The 12,310-nt window shown below is 40.2% G+C and overlaps 1 protein-coding gene across 8 annotated transcripts in view; it reads left to right on the top strand.

Moving 5' to 3' along the window:
• The window catches only part of COA1 (cytochrome c oxidase assembly factor 1), an 85,875-nt gene that overhangs the window by 52,799 nt on the left and 20,766 nt on the right, over window positions 1-12,310 (top strand). The window contains exon 1 of one of the 8 annotated variants that reach the window (XM_079931832.1): window positions 3,313-5,300. The exons of the other annotated variants lie outside the window; for them this stretch is intronic. The gene's annotated coding sequence lies outside the window, so the exon portion shown is untranslated. Of the gene's footprint in view, window positions 1-3,312; window positions 5,301-12,310 lie in introns of those variants that run through there. 8 annotated transcript variants of the gene reach the window in all.

The following is a 12,310-nucleotide window of genomic DNA, read 5'->3' on the forward strand; positions in this document are numbered from 1 at the left end:
AAATATTCACAAGGGCAGTTTCAGGCAACCAGCATGACTTCACTGAGGCAGAGTTAGAAGGAGCTGCACATAACTGGCTTTCACAGGCTGGTTCAGGCCAGCTCTAGCATACCTCTAGGCTTTTCTCCTGTCTTCCCATTTACTAAATATCTTTTAAGTTGCGTCTAATCTGCTTTTAAACCTCTCTATTCAGTTCTTAATTGGGGTTATTTTATTTTTAATTCTTGACTTTCTATTTTTTTTTCTATTTTCAAACTGTGTCACTGTGTATAGTTTTCACTTCTCTGCTAAAAACTCCAACTTGTCTTTTGTTTATCCTATCACAGAAAACACAATTATTTTTTTGTTTGCATCTGATATTTCCAATTTCTCAAGTTATCTCCTGACCACTTTTTCCTGTCTGTTGTTTCTGCTTATTCTTATTCCTGTTTAGTTTCCTGTGTATTCCATTATCCTCGACTGGGCCCTCGATACTACATTTGAAAAATTATTTAAGACTATTTTTAGGCCCACAGCGTAGGTACTTAGAAAATTTGCATTTGCTTCTGACAGACACTTTGGGAGTATTCTAATCCGGGATGGGTTATAAACCAAGTTTAAAGTTTGAGAAAAGCAGTTTGATCCTAGGTTATAATCTGCTTCAGATTTCAGATTCTTATTTAAGGATGTAGCCCTTTGGGATTCCAGCTTATTGTGGGGAGGGTCTTAGGTGAGATGGCCCTCAGTTTTATTTCTGTATCTGTCCCCCTGAGAATCAATCAAAACAAAGGTTCTAATTTTCCAAGATCAGCAAGGACCCTTTAGAGGAAATGTGGCTTCAGAATTTGTTTTCCATGCTGACTTTTCATTCTCATTTCACTTTTTAAAAAATTGTGGTAAAATATATGTAACATAAAATTTACCATTTTAACTATTTTTAAGTGTGTAGTTCAGTGGCATTAAGTATATTCACATTGTTGTGCAAACAGCACCACTATCCATCTCCAGAACTTTTTCATCATCCCAAACTGAAACCGTACCCATTAAACAATGTCCTCCTTACCCCATTCACCCCAGCCCTTGGTAACTGCTGTTCTACATTGTGTGAATTTGACTATTCTAGGTACCTCATATTAGTAGAATCATGTAATAATTGTCTTTTTGTGTCTGGCTTATTTCACTTAGCATAATGTCTCCAAGGTTCATGTTATAACATGTATCCGAATTTCACTCCTTTTTAAGGCTGAATAATATTCCTGTGTGTGTGTGTGTGTGTGTGTGTGTGTGTGTGTGTGTGTGTGTGTACACACACCACATTTTGATTAGCAGTTCATCCATTGATTGGAAACTTTAGTTGTTTCCACTTTTGGCTGTTGTTTATTATGCTGCTCTGAACATGGGTGTACAAATATCTGAGTCCTTGCTTTCATTTCTTTTGGGTATATACCCAGGAGTGGAATTGCTGGATCATATAGTAGTTCTATTTTTAATTTTTTGAGGAATCAATAATACTGTTTTCCACAGCAGCTGCCCCATTTTACATTTCCACCAGCAATCACAAGGGTTCCAGTTTCTCCACATCTTTTTTTTTTTTTAATAACCATTTTAATGGGTGTGAAGTGGTATCTCATTGTGATTTTGATTTGCATTTCCCCAGTGATTAGTGATGTTGAGCATCCTTTCATGTGCTTATTGACTGGTTGTATATCTTCTCTGGAGAAATGTCTATTCAAGTCCTTAGCCCATTTTTGAATTTGCCCAGTTTTTGTTTAGTATTAGGAGTTATTTGTTTTCAGATATGAATTCCTTATCAGATATATGATTTGTAAATATTTTCTCCAATGCCTGTTTTTTTTTTTTTTTTTTTTTTTTTTTGCGGTACACGGGCCTCTCACTGTTGTGGCCTCCCTCGCTGCGGAGCACAGGCTCCGGACGCGCAGGCTCAGCGGCCACGGCTCACAGGCCCAGCTGCTACGCAACACGTGGGATCCTCCCGGACCGGGGCACGAACCCGTGTCCCCTGCATTGGCAGGCGGACTCTCAGCCACTGCGCCACTAGGGAAGCCCCCGTAGGTTACCTTTTTATTCTGTTGATAGTGTCCTTTTATGCACAAAAGTTTAAAATTTTGATGTAGTCCAATTTATCTTTTTTCTTTTCTTTTGTTGCCTGTGTTTTTAGTGGCATATCCAAGAAATCATTGCCAAATTCAGTGTCATGGAGCTTTCTCCCTATGCTTTTGAAGAGTTTTATAGTGTTAGTTCTTGCATGTAGGTCTTTGATCCATTGTGAGTTAGTTCTTGTATATGGTGTAAGGTAAATGTCCACCTTCATTTTTTTTTTCTTTGCATGTAAATATTTAGTTTTCCCAGCACCATTTGTTGAAATCCCCTCTTAGTTTTGACTTGATAAATTCTTACTGTCTTCTTATTTTTCAGTGCTTTCGAAAGATGTTTTTCAGTGCCTTTGAAAGATGTTTTTTACGTACTTTTACAGATTATTGTTTCCAACAGGATGTATAAAACATATTTCACCATTGTATTGGAAATAGGAAAATTCATTAATGTTTTAAATCAATTTGAATGAGAATACAAGTGATACCCTAAACCCTATAAAACATGTGGAGGGATATAGCCCCCTATCCTTAGCTTTTAAATACTGTTTGGTTGCAATTTTGCACTTTTCATGGGAAAAAGGTACAGCTTATCAGCATATGTATTTTTTAATAACCAAATAATTCATTAGTCTAAATCTCATCTTCTTAGGTTATAAAACTTACTTAGAATTGAATTACTAGTGAGAGAAACAAAGATGTAATTTTCTGCCAAGAATATGGGAATCATGAAAGCATTCCCATCTCCTTTTAGTGGTTATACGTGTTCCCCCCAATCACGAGTAAGGATTAGAGCCTATATTTTAATATGTCACCTATTTAATCATGTTTAATTGGGTGGATGGAGGGGCAGCCTCCCTATTTAAAAATTTTTAGTAACATAGTAAATGTTAATCATACCTCTTCAGATGATACACTGCTAATATTTCATTTTATTTCTTTTAGAAATTTCTTCTTTGTTCATGAATAGGCAAGTACAGGATTTCCAAAAGGGAAAGCTAGAAGCAGTCAGTATTCATAGGTAGTAATTTTCAGAGATCTGTTGAGGGGCTCTTAATATTAAAGGAATCAGCAAAGCAGTGCATTAATGATTTTAGTTGGATGTTTATTAACATTTGGCTTTGTTTAAATTCATTATAGGATTCTTTGATAAGATTTGTCATGTAAATCTTCTTGAACTATGTACCAATAGCACTTTTTTCTCAAAGTATAACCTGACTTTCTCTGTAATTATTTTACTTTTACAATTGAATTAGGATGGATTTACACTTAATCTTACAGTAGTTTTCTACTTGCCTCCTTGAGCAGGGGAGAAAGAGATGGTGTTACAATATAGTGAATGTACTTACTTATTCTGTAGCCTGGCAGGGTATTTGTGCTTGTGGATGTCATGTATTATGTGTGTTGGGGAAGAAATAAAACATGAAGGGCTATTCTCGTATAGAGGGTATCTATGAAAAATGCAGAGTGTAGTATTGGTTGAAAAATAAACTTGGCTAATGACCTTTAACTTTTAAAATTACCTTCAACCAAGACATTTTATCAGTTTATCAACAGTTTTGACATACCTAACTCTTGTGCCATGGTTCAGCTATGCAGAGAGCACAGTCTGGGCTGGAATGAGAGTGGTCATGGGAAGTCTGCCCTTACAAGTCCTGAAGATAAGCCCTGATACTGAGTTGGGCATATTTATTCCCTCAGTGACTAGCTCAATAAAACCTATTCATTAAGGAATCTTGTCGTTGACTCAGGTCCACTTGTCACAAATCATACTCTCCAATTTTAGGATTACATCAGGCTGAAATCATGGACAAAGCATGTTGCTAGGTTCATTCTTTCATAACACAAGGAGTGGCTTATTATCAAATTGCCCACAGCAATTTGATCGTCAGCAGTTTTACATGTTGAGGGTGATTACTCCAACACTTCCTTAAAGCTATTGAGATTTATAAAGGCCTTTAACTTTTGGAACAAGAAAGAAATAGTCTTTGATGTATATTAAATGCTTCCCACTTGCCACACATTGTATTATATTGAATCCAACACAAGTAACATACCATTTCTCCTTGCAGGTAAACAGAGTCTTCTTAGGAAGGTACAATACATAAAAGAGAAGAAAAGTTCACTCTGAGCTGAATTTTTTTTTTTTTTTTTGCGGTACTCGGGCCTCTCACTGCTGTGGCCTCTCCCATTGCGGAGCACAGGCTCTGGACGCGCAGGCTCAGCGGCCATGGCTCACGGGCCCAGCCGCTCCGCGGCTTGTGGGATCCTCCCGGACTGGGGCACGAACCCGTGTCCCCTGCATCGGCAAGCGGACTCAACCACTGCGCCACCAGGGAAGTCCCTGAGCTGAATTTTAAGAATAGTTTTGATTTTTATCAGAGACCATCTTAGTCATTGAAAATTTCTAATCTATAAAACAGAAGTGTTTGGGTGGGGGAAGATGAAGACATTTAGAAATTCTATTTAAGAAGCCATTATTGATCCTCTTTTTTATTTCAGAAACTCTGACGGTCAGTCAGTCACGAAGATCTGATTATACCCCCAAGATACTCAAAGTATAGGAGGATAAGGGCAACTCAAAGCTATTAACACATTGCTTTTATGGTATAATCTTCATTATTCTTCATAACAGTACTGTTTGGGCTTTACAGCTGGGGTAACAAAGGCCCAGAGAGATTAAACGAAGAATGGAGTGTGTATTTAGCCCCACTCCTGTGTTTCTGCAGTGTCTTCGTGAGATGCCAACTGAGTGAGAATTGGATAAGCTGTGTAGAGTAGCACAAGAGCCTGTGTGGGACCTTTAAAATATATCCTGTATTGATCTTAGAGTCACATTGCTAGGATAAAATGGCGAAGCAAAACCATTTAGTAATTTGATAAGACTGAAGACATTAGATATTTACTTTTCTTTATTATCCAACAGATTATTTGTTAAGTGCATAATACGTGTCACACATTGTATTCATTGACTGTTCTGTTTGGTTCTGCTGTCACTCTTAGTACTTTAAACATGTTTAATGCAGATTTATAAGTACAGTTAAGCACGAAGATCCAGAAAAAAGTAATTTACTCTGCCTCTCATCTTTCAGAAGGAGTCATTGGGAACATTTTGGTTTATTTCCTTGTTATTTTTTATCCATAAAAAATAAGTCCTGTTTTATTGAGACCATGCAGCATATACATGATGGAATTCTATTATACTTTTATGTAAGTATTTTCCCCTCACAATAAAAATAGTTAATATTTCTTATTTACTGTATTTTTGGCACAGAGCTAATATATAATTATTTTATATTTTAAAAATGTTTTCTATATTTAAAAAGTATGTACTATTCAATACATGCAAAAGAATCTATGTGTCACATATGTAAGTTACGGGTTTTTGTGAACTGATCACCCAGTGTAAGAACACATGAGAACCAACACTATTGAAGAATGGCAAAATACGCCACTTTGGCATAAGGATTATTGTGGGCTAAAGGCAATTGAAAAAAGGTGCAAGAAGGGTGCTCTGACTACCCCGCCCCTGCCCTGCCCCTGCCCTGCCCCCGCCCCATTCTTCCTGAAAGCAGCAGATAAAACTGGCAAGTGTAAGATGCTCTGCCTACCATACCAGGAGGAAGCACTCTTATCACTAGAGCCGGGAGTTGAGACTAAGTATTCTGTGCAAACAAACCTTGTAAAAATAACTCCTGTCTGTCTCTGGTCTTTTCTACAGTTGCCTCTCCTTGTTCACCTAATATATAAGCACTTAGGTTTTGCCAGTTCTTTGGGTCTTCATTTTCTTGTGGACGCTTACATGTACATGAAAAAATAAAATGTGTATGCTTTTCTCCTTTTAATCTGTCTGAAGTCAGTTTAATTCTCAGGCCCAGCTGGAGACCCTAATAGGGTAGAGGTCAAGTTTTACAAAACTCCACTACCATTCTACCCTCTAACCTCCCCATCAGAAATACTACTATCTTCAATTTTGTTTATCATTTCTTTGCCTTTTTAAAACGTTTTAAAAATCACAAATTTATGTATCCCTAAGCAATATATAGTATAGTTTTGCTTATTTTTGAGGTTTTACAAAAAAGTTATCATGTGTTCTTGGTTTTTTTTGTTTGTTTCTACATGTTGTCGCCTTTAATGGTAGGTCATTCATTTTTATTATTGTCTAATATTCCTTTCTGCTAATACATCATCATATGTTTATTTATTTGCCTTTCTGTGAGCATCCGAATTGTTTCCAGATTTTTGCTATTTTGAGCAGTGCTGCTGTTACTGGGTTTTAGGATACGTGAATGCTGAATTTTACATGATATCCAAAATTGTGATTCAAAGTGGTTGTACCAGTTTACATTCCATCAGCAGTATATGAGTGTTGCCAATGATCTCCATCCTTGCTAACACTTTCCATTTTCCTGCTTCTTAATTTTTGCCATTCTGATGGATATACAGTGCTAGTCTATGGTCTTAGTTTACATTTCCCTGAAAACTAATGAGACTAAATACTTTTTCATGTTTACTGCCATAAGTCTTCTGTGAAATGTCTGTTTATATTTCTTGCTCATTTTTTCTTTTGGGTTGTTTGTTCTTTTTTTATTGGTTTGTAGGATTTACTTACATGTTCTGGATACTTTTCTTGGGTGGTTAGGGTTTAAGAGTTATTTTCTCCGCGTTTAAACTTGTGTAAGTTTTGTTTGAATGTCTGTTTTCAGTTCCTTTGGGTACACACCTAGGAGTGTAGTTGCTGGGTCATATGGTAACTCTATGTTTAACATTTGGAGAAACTACCAAACTGTTTTCCACAGCAGCTTCACCTTTTTATATTTCCACTAGCAGTGTATGAGAGTTTCAATTTCTCTACACCCTTACCAACATTTGTCATTATCTGTCTTGTTTTTTTTTTGAAGTGTATTTGACATACAGCATTCTGTAAACTTAAGGTGTACAACATACTGATTTGATACATTTATATATTAATAATATGAGTGCCATTGTAGCAATGTTTAACACCTTTGTCACATCACATAATTATCATTTCTTTAAGTTGTTGGATAATTCAGAGCTACTCTCTTAGCAAGTTTGATCAATATTGTCTATATTTACTGTACTGTGCATTAGATATCTAGGGCTTATTTGCTACTGTTGCAAGTTTGTGCCCTTAAGCAAGGTAGTCTGTCCTATTCTGTAACCCCCAGTCCCCTGGTAACCACCAGTTTACTCTCTGTTGCTTAGAGTTTGGCTTTTTTAGATTCCACATATAAGTGATGTCATACAGTATTTGTCTAGTTTGTCTTTTTCTGTCTGGTTTATCTCACTTAGCATAATGTCCTCAAGGTCTGTCTATATTGTCACAAATGGCAGGGTGTCCTTTCTCGTGGCTGAATAATATTCCATTGTGTGTGTATGGTATATATACATACGTACATACATACCGTATCTTCTTTATCCATTCATCTGTTGACAAGCATTTAGGTTGTTTTCCTATCTTGGCTATATTGAATAATACTTCAATAAACATGGGAGTGCATATATCTCGTCAGTAACCTGTTTTCATTTCTTTGGGTATATGCCCAGAAGTGGAGTTGCTGGATCTTATGGTAATTCTATTTTTAATTTTTTGAGGAAATTCCATATTGTTTTCTGCAGCGACTAAACCAATTTACATTCTTACCAACAGTGTACAAGGGTTCCCTTTTCTTCACATCCTCACCAACACTTGTTATCTCTTGTCTTCTTGATGATAGCAGTTTTAACAGGTGTGAGATGATATCTCATTGTGGTTTTGATTTGCATTTCTCCGATTATTAGTAATGTTGAGCATCTTTTTATGTACCTGTTGGCCATTTGCATGTCTTCTTTGGAAAAATGTTTGGTTCCCCTGCCCATTTTTTTTTTTTTTTTTTTTGTGGTACGCGGGCCTCTCACTGTTGTGGCCTCTCCTGTTGCGGAGCACAGGCTCTGGACGCGCAGGCTCAGCGGCCGTGGCTCACGGGCCTAGCTGCTCCGCAGCATGTGGGATCTTCCCAGACCGGGGCATGAACCCGTGTCCCCTGCATCGGCAGGTGGACTCTCAACCACTGCACCAACAGGGAAGCCCCGAAGATCTTCTTTTAACATTTTTGGTAAGGCAGGTCTAGTGATAATGAATTCCCTCCTTTTTTTTTTTGTCTGGGAATCTTTTTCTCTCTCCTTCATTTCTTAAGGAGCACTTTGCTAGATAATGGATTCTCTGTTGGCATTGTTTTCTTTCAGCACTTCGAATATATCATCCTACTCTCTCCCAGCCTGTAAGGTTTCTGCTAGAAGCCCACTGATAGTGTGAGGAGGGTTCTCTTGTAAGTTACAAGCTTCTTTTCTCTTGCTGCTCTTGAGGTTCTCCGTCTCTTAAGTTTGAAAGTTATAATGTATCCTGGAGAAGTTATCTTTGGATTGAATTGTTCAGAGATCTGTGAGCTTCAAGAACTTAGATGTCCAAATCTCTCCCCATTTTGGGCAGTTCTCCACCACTATTTCTTTAAACAAGCTTTCTGCCCTTTCTCTGTTTCTTCTTCTGGGACTCCCATAATGCATTGTTTATTTCTTCTAATGGTGTCCCATAAGTTCTGTAGGCTTTCTTCATTCCTTTTCATTCTTTTTTCTTTTTGTTTCTCTGATTGGATAATTTCAAATGACCTGTCTTTGAGTTCATTGATTGTTTTTTCTGTTTGATGTAGTCTGCTGTTGAAGCTCTCTATTGAATTCTTCAGTTCAGTGATTGTATTCTTCAGCTCCAAAATTTGTTTGGTACTTTCTTATGTTTTCTATCTTTTTGTTATACTTCTCATTTTGTTCTTGTATTGTTTTCCTGATTTCATTAAATTGTTTGTCTGTGTTCTCTTGTAGCTCTCTGACCATCTTTATAACAGATTTTTGAATTCTTTGTCAGGCAGTTCGTCTGTCTCCGTTTTGGGGAGAGGTCAGTTACTGGAAATTTACTGATTTTTTTTGTGGTGTCAGTTTTCCTTGTTTCTTTCTGGTTGCTGTAGGCATCTGTGTATTTGAGGAAGCAGTCACTTCTAGACTTTATGAACTGACTTCACTAAGGAAAGACCTTCACCTGCAGGTGGCGGCCCACTAGACTGCGCTGTAAACCTGGGTCTGGTGGTGCAGGGTGCCAAGTGTACGGGTGTGTGGCACCTACAGGCCCCATGGGTACATGGTATCTTGTCAGTTCAAGCAGCAGGAATCCACTACACCGACAACTGTGTGATCCTTGGTGAGAGCCAGAGGCGGTCCATAGTGTCTGCAAGGGCTCTTGAGGTCCTCAGCAGTGTCTGGCGGTCCAGCAGCTATGTACCAGGACAGGCAGTGGTGGTGGCCAGAGTTGGTGCCACATGCCTGGCTGCGAGGGCTGCTGCAGGTGCCTGTGTGGGCAGGTACATGTGCAGTGGCAAGGTCAGAGGTTCAGTAGCAGGGTCAGGGGCCGACTCTAGGAGACCTGGCTGTTAGAGTTGACTTGTGAGTCTGTAGGAGCTAGCCATGGGGCATGCATGGTTTTGGAGCCAGTATCTGGAATCAAGGCTGGTGAGCATAGAGGTGTGGCTGCTGGGACTGTCTTGGGCACACGTGAGGTGCAGGCCAGTGACAGGAGTTGGGGCTTGCTCTGGGTGCCTGAGCAGCTCTGGGGACCTGGGCTGTCACCATACACTCGTGTGGCTTCAGGGGCTTGCTGCAGGCATGTGCATGGCGTTGGAGGCCTGTGATGGGAGTTGGCGCCAGTGGCCTGCAGGGGCTGGCTGCCAGCATGTGCAGCTGTGCAGACCAGTGACAAGAGTCAGAGTCTTATGTGGGCCTTAGCTGTTGGTGTGCACATGTGTGGCTGCAAGGGCCATAGGGGCAGGCACATCCGTGGGGGTCAGCTGCAGGGGTCTAGGCTGGTGTCTTGTTTGCACGCAGCTGCAGCAGCCTGAGTTGGCTGCAGGTGAGCATCCCGGGTTCAAGTGGGAAGTCGTGGGGAAGGAATGGGGAGGGACTCCAGCCCTGTTGTCAAAGTGAAAACCTGTGGGTGAAAATCTCAGAAATCTGCAGGGGGTCTACAGCAGGCTGTGCTGCCTTTTGGTTTCTTCAGCTGTGAAACCTACTGGGGTCCTCTGTGGAGCAGTCTGCTGGGGTGTGCAGTGAGGTCCTCAGTGATAAAGGCTGCCAGCCCTGCAGTGTCCACCAGGCCTGTTGCTGGTGAAAGCTGCTGGGATCCTCTGCAGAGCAGGCCACTGGGAACTGTGTTACTCCTGCCACATGGCTGATATTGGTAGCCCCGGCCCTCCTTCCTGTTCCGAGCTCTCTCTCCATACGTGTCAGCTTTGCTTGTCTCTGGTGGGGTGAAACTGCAGCAGGTCCTGTGTGCCATGCCCTGGAAGGCTGGGGAAGCTAGTCACTCACCTGCTTTCCTTTTCCTGGCAAGGAGAACTGTCTCGCATGGGGGAGTTCCCTCTTGGCACTGAGCAGTGCTGGCCTGGGGGATGGGCTGGTGAAGGCAAAGTCAAACTTTCTTCTTACCTTTTCTGTGCAGTTATCCTCAGGCTTTTTCACCCAGTATGTTGCGGATGCTCCTTAAGTGGATTCCTGAGCTCTCCAGGAGCGATTTTCATTCACGGATAGCTGTCTGATCGTTATTTGTTGGGAGATGGAGGCTGGGGTCTCTTTACTCTGCCTTATTGGTGATGACATCCTGTGTTGTGTGTTTTTTACCTGCCCCCCCCCCCAACCTTTGGGGAGGAAAGATATTTTATGCACAGAGAATTATTCAGTGTGCAATGTTTGGGATCCAGACTTCTCTTGCCCAATATGGTGTTTCTAAGGTTTATTCTCACTTGTTCATTTTCATTGATGTACTGTGTGTCATTGTGTGAACATACAACAGTTGTTTTGTTCTCCATTCCGTCATTGAGGATATTCTTATGCCTATTATAAATAACATGGCTAGGAACATCTTCTGTGTGCTCTTTGTTGTATGTACGTATGTATGTTTTTCTATATATCTTGGAGTGGGATTTCTGGGTTATTGGGTATGTACGTGTACACTTTAATAGATATTGTCAAACAGTAGTTCATGGTGCTTTTACTAACTTATACTCCAGCAGCAGTATATGAGAGTTCTCGTTTCTTTGTGGAGATGCGTGGAAAGCTCTCACATGTTTAGTAATTATGTGGTAGCTATTTTTGTTTTTATGATGATGACTCCCAGGTACCTTACTTAGGCACCTGGATTGGTTCTATCCACCGCAGTAGGGAATGCAGGAAGGGGAGAGCTGGCACGGCGGAGGGGAAGGTAGGGGAAGGAGCTCACTTGGGGATATGTGTAAGTGTTTAATAGAGGTTTAGTTTAAGCACAGAAGGGATGCCTGGCCTAGATACAGAGATTTGGGAATCATCTTAGTAGACCCAAATTCAAGTCATTGAATAAGATCTTAGGTGAAGATTGGGATGGGGACGGAAGTTGGGGGTGGAAGTGGGGACATAATGTGTATTAGGTTGCTATGGCTGTCATGACAAAATACAACAGACCGGGTGGCTTAAACAACAGAAACTTATTTCCTCACAATTCTAGAGGCGTCATCAATTTTGGTTTCTTCTGAGACCTCTCTCCTTTGCTTGAAGATGGCCATCTTCTCCCTTTGTCTTCACGTGGTCCTTTCTCTGCCCACATGTCTCTGTGCAGATTTCCTCTTATAAGGACACCAGTCATAATTGGATTAGGGCCTACCCTAAAGACCTCGCTGTAACTTAATTACCTCTTTAAAGACCTTATTTTCAAATACAGTTACATTCTGAGATACTGGGTATTAGGGCTTCAACATATGAATTTTGTGGTGAGTGGAGGGGGAGGCAGGTCAGCCCGTAACATAGAATAAGGGAGAATATAGGACAGGTAGAGGACTACAGATTGCAGTAAGGAACTTAAGAGGACTGGCCAGAGAGGTAAAAGGAAAATAGGTAGAGGGTTGAGTCAAATAAAGGGAGGGTTTCAGGGATGGTAGAGTCAACCACAAGCCTCCCAGATTCTAAATCTAGTCACTGATACCGAATTGTTTTACTTTTCTAAATTCTTTTTCTAAAATGGAGACTTTCAGTAGAAATGCTGAAGTAAATGTTTAATAGGGTTTGCCTTACTCATACTCACTTGAAAAATAGTTACGGATCAGAGTCTATTATATGAAGTTTTGGATGCCAGAACATACTGAATATAT

Source organism: Stenella coeruleoalba (genome assembly GCF_951394435.1).
Source record: "Stenella coeruleoalba genome assembly, chromosome: 9".
Lineage (NCBI taxonomy): Eukaryota > Metazoa > Chordata > Mammalia > Artiodactyla > Delphinidae > Stenella > Stenella coeruleoalba.